This window comes from Pinus tabuliformis, chromosome 5_2 (genome assembly GCF_031772625.1).
Source record: "Pinus tabuliformis cultivar Carrire ecotype Pingquan chromosome 5_2, CPIR1, whole genome shotgun sequence".
NCBI classification, from domain to species: domain Eukaryota; kingdom Viridiplantae; phylum Streptophyta; class Pinopsida; order Pinales; family Pinaceae; genus Pinus; species Pinus tabuliformis.
In genome coordinates, this window is record NC_142306.1 from 655,636,303 (window position 1) to 655,641,439 (window position 5,137).

General features: G+C 37.4%; 1 pseudogene; it reads left to right on the top strand.

The window, feature by feature from the left end:
* Positions 1-3,583: 3,583 nt before the first annotated feature.
* On the top strand, positions 3,584-4,449 carry LOC149160763 (abscisic acid receptor PYL12 pseudogene; annotated as a pseudogene).
* Positions 4,450-5,137: the final 688 nt, after the last annotated feature.

The following is a 5,137-nucleotide window of genomic DNA, read 5'->3' on the forward strand; positions in this document are numbered from 1 at the left end:
GGTCAGCATTGGAAGATGGACAGTTGAAGCTGGAAAAGATACACACTAGTCAGAATCCTGCAGGTATGTTAACAAAAGTTGTAACCAGGGAAAAACTGAGAATCTGCTCAGTTTCAATTGGTCTTCAAGTATGATGAATAAGATGAGAAACAAAATTGGAGTCAATGTCTACCAAATGAAGCAACGATGGAGTTGTTATAATCGGTCTCTAAGTGGGAGATTGTTGGGTGTGGAGCCTGATTATCTTCTGTATTCAAAGGTTTCAGGCGGATGTATACCCGAGGAAGACTGTACACCCCTCCATGTGGAGGGGTACGGGGGGGGGGGGGGTTGCGGGGTCCGAGGGCCAGTGGTCCCCCAGCGGGGTTTCGGGGGCAGCGCCCCCAAAGCTAAAAATAGATGTAAAATTACCTTGTAAAAGTCTAGTAATTTCTAGTCAATCTGGGCCATTCATTAGGAGGATGATCTGATGGTAGAAGTTATGTTTAATTTAGGGTTTTTTGCCCTAGAAGGCAACCCCTCACTATATATGAGGGAATTGTATTGCATCTATGTATGTCTGTATTCTGATTGAGGAAGAGAGAGGAGATTGAGAGCGAAGAGGGTGTTACAGCGGATCTGCTGTAGGTTGTATCTCTTCAGTTTGTTGGATAATATAATAAAGTAAGGATTGGTTGTTTCTCCATGGATGTAGCCCAAACTGGGTGAACCATGTATATCTGTGTCTCTCTTGTTTTATGCGTTTTCTGTGTTTATATCTCTGCAATATTCTATGTGTTCCATTGCTCTGTAATATATAATTTTCTAACATCTTTTATTGATAGTGGAGTTTAATTTTTGAATTGACATTTGTCCTTCGACTACAACTATTCCATGGGAAAAAAAGTATGTTGCCATTGCTGAATTTCCTTCTGGCACACAAATATCGAGGCCAGGTCATATACTAAAAAGACTTTGTCTATACAAATTCATCCCTATGAAAATGACATGGGAGAAACTCTGTGCTCACTAAACTTTTACAGTACTTTTCCAATAGAGTTTGAGGATTATAGCTTGGTCCTACTCGAACACAGCGAGATGTAAGATTCTTGTAGAGTTTGACGATTAGAGCTTGGTCCTACTCGGAGGCAACAAGATGTAAGATTCTAGTAGAGTTGGCCAGGTCATATACTCAAAGTCTCTTTTTGTACAAATTAGTCCCCATGAAAATGACATGGCAGAAACTCTGTGTTCACTGAAATTTTCCAGTAGAGTTCAAGGATTAAAGCTTGGTCCTACTCAGACGCAGCAAGATGTAAGATTCCAATAGAGTTCGAGGATTAGAGCTTGGTCCTACTCGAAGGCAACAAGATGTAAGATTCCAACAGAGTTCGAGGAGGCAGCAAGATGTAAGATTCCAGTACAGTTCGAGGATTAGAGCTTGGTCCTACTCGGAGGCAGCAAGATGTTACTGTAGCATGGTCCTTGCCTTTTTTTTTTATATTTTTCTACCTTTCAAAAATTGTCAAAGAAGCATTAATTAATTTTATATGTAAAGACTTTGTTTGTACAAATTAGTCCCCATGAAAATGACATGGGAGAAACTCTGAGCTCACTAAAGTTTTCCTGTAGAGTTCGAGGATTAGAGCTTGGTCCTACTTGGATGCAGCAAGATGTAATATTCCAAGATTCCAGTAGAGTTCGAGGATTAGAGCTTGGTCCTACTTGGAGGTAGCAGGATGTCACTGTAACATGGTCCTTGCCTTTTTTTTATATTTTTTTGCCTTTCAAAAATTGTCAAAGAAGAATTAATTAATGTTATATGCTATTGCCTTAGGGCATTTCCATTGCAACATCTAGTACAATAGCTAGTTAATAATCATTAGTAGAAGTTAATAAAACATACATCATGTAATACAAATTAAGATCTGTTTTAATAAAAGAATTATAATAATATTTTTAATAAAAAATATTATTTTATATATTATATTGTTGAAAAGCAATTTAACTTATTTTATAATAAATTTATATTTAAAAATATATATATTTTTAATATATAAGAGGAAATATGTTTTTTTTTTTAAATTATATTTTAAAGTTAAAATTATTATCATTATAATATTGTTGACATTACATTACATTTCATTATTCCTGTTATTTGTTGATAATACGTTTCATGATTTAAAAATAAAATATATAATTTACCTTATAAATTAAATAATTAATTTAAATTCATTCTCATTACTATAGGATAAATAAGATAAATGAGTTTACGAGATTTTTTGGCTTAAATCACAAGATCTATCATTTGTTGATGTGTTTCGAACCAACTAATGTGGTTCATCGTCAGGACAAGTTGAAGAGCCAGATCCAGCTTTGCATGTTAAATAGCTTGAGCAGAGCCTCCAACGGCTAAATTGGACTAGGGACATTATATAAATAATCTAAATTAATAAGGGACTTTACCTCTAAATAAATATATAAATAATTTAATTTAATTGGTTGTTAATTTAATAAATATATAAATAATTTTATTTTATTGGTTAATAATTTAATAGTTAGTTAAAGGGGGATTAACTAAAAAATACAAAGAAAATAAATATTAAAAATAAAAATAAAAAGTATCATTAACTATTTATAGAGTTATCATATAAATATTGGAATAAAACGTATGATTAACAATTATCATGGCCCTAAGGATCTCGGATAATAAGAGTTTTGAGAAAGAAAAATCTCATCTCCTTGATGTCTTCGTCAAGAATGGTTATAGTAGATACATGGGATAGAAGGCTTTTCTAAAAGCTGCCAAGAATTCTCTTGCTAAAAAGGAGCCGAAGGAGCAGATTCCAAGTATCCATCTGCCGAAAACAATGTATGCGTGTTTGACATTGAAATTCATAAACGGTAACATACTTCATCCTTTCAACTAACTACTTCATCCTTTCGACTAACTGAAACAAATCTATCCCTCCTTGACCATGAAGTTCATAAACGGTAATATACTTCATCACAGATCCATATGAATTATATGCCTCAAATTCTATGAATTACATGTTTTACTTTATTGGCTCAAACACTCGAACTACACACCTAATACACTTAATCTCCTATGAAGCCCACCTGGACGACCAAGGCTCGTTGGTCGCTGATTGTCGGTGGGGATTCCACATGGAATGTGGCACGCGATGGGATTCACAATCCCTCCATGCGCATGACTCTCCTTGATTTGTCCACAAGGGAGGTAGCCATCCGCTTCTCACTTTTTCCCCACTTATTCACGTGAAGAACAACATAGTGGCGCTCGATTTGGGAACTTCCTTTATTTTGGATAGCTATCACTACCGTGAAATCATTAAAATTTCTAACCGCCCACAATCGACATATATATAGACATTCAGCGTTGCCTCGTACCCAGAAAGTCCGATTGCCTGTATTTGCATTGAACTGATCTCATATCTGCGAGTGGAAAACACTAGTTTTGAGCATCGAAACCTCGAATTCGAGCATGTCTCCTTCCCACCAGCTGTGGCCATTTTCAGATGTCTCAAATATTACTGATGAAACGGGCTCGATACGTACAAGGCCGGCCAATCTGGTGTCCGAGATGCTGCATTCCCTGGTGATGGAGAAGGAATATGAGTACCTGAGGAACGTGGTGGAACGATATCACAAACATTCCGTTAGCGACGGCCACTTCTCTTCCGTGGTCGTGCGGTGGATTCGAGCAACAGTTGAGGACGTCTGGTCCGTGGTGCGGTGCTTCGACAAACCACAGACGTACAAGCATTTCATCCGTAGCTGCTCCATGTTGGGTGATGGCACCGTGGGGAGTACAAGAGAGCTTCGCGTGGTCTCCGGACTTCCAGCGAAGAGCAGCACTGAACGGCTCGAGATTCTGGACAACGATCACCACGTTCTGAGCTTCAGAGTCGTTGGAGGAGAGCACCGCCTGCAAAACTATCAGTCCTTCACCACAGTTCATGAGGCCCGCAACGTGGACAGGAAGAACGAGACCCTGGTGATTGAGTCGTACGTGGTGGACGTGCCGGAGGGGAATAGCCCCAGTGATACGTGCCTCTTCGTGGATACCATTGTTAAATGCAATCTTCAGTCGCTGGCTCACATCTGTGAACGTTTGCCCACACGTTGCGAACCGAAGCATCAGGGATTGATGGAAGGACAGAAGTGCACGCTGCCTCGCTGTTGAGCTCTGGAGACCAGACGGGGTTTTAATTATGTGCGTTAATTACCACAGCCCATCTAAGAATGAAGATTCGGAGAATGAATTGTATAACCCAATTAGTCCATCGTTTTGAACGTCGCAGATGCTGGTTGTGTATTAGTAATTCTGTTTGAAAAAATTCAGAGGTGAGGAGTTCGATCTTCTTGAGAAATTTAGTATCTGAAGGGCAAGATTTTGATAAGAAGAAAAATGCTTAGTTTTGGGTTTTGTATAGGGTTGCTATCCAACCATGATCTTTGCAATAGCGCGGCTTCTGAAGCTTCAATCGTACAAGTCACAGAGGAGCTTCTAGACAGAAATGTACATCCCGCCTATTTCGAAAACTATATTTTAGCTGTTCTGTGGCAGGGAAGTAGTGACGGAAAGTTCTTTACTTAAAAGAGCAGGCCTTATGGGCACCTAGCATGATCAAATTGTGAAAATAATAGATGATAAGTTTTTTTTTTAAGTTGTGTAATTATATTTGAGAGGCTTTGTTTAAACCTTTTCAAAGCAATCTTGGGGTTTGAGAGTGTACCTTAAATTTAAGCGAAGTTAATCTCTAGTTGAACAATTCAATTGTGTATTTGCATCTAGGTAAATTTCTAGTTGAACAGTTCAATTGTGTATTTGCATCTGGGTTTTTCTGTCAATCTCTAGTTCAATAGTTCAATTGTGTATTTGCATGAGGGTTCTTCTGTAGAGGCGAAAAGAGAAGCAAAGCTATTTTCTTGTGTACTCTTTCCCAACTATATAAAGTAGGAGGGTTCCAAGCATACATTAAAATTCTATACTTTTATTATATCCATATTAGTTTTTTAATTTTGTAATAAATCAAAATTTAAAAATCACAAATTTTAAATAATCGAGTAAGATATATTTAAGATATTTTTCACTAAATTATATTATTAATAAAATGGACAAATAAACATTAAA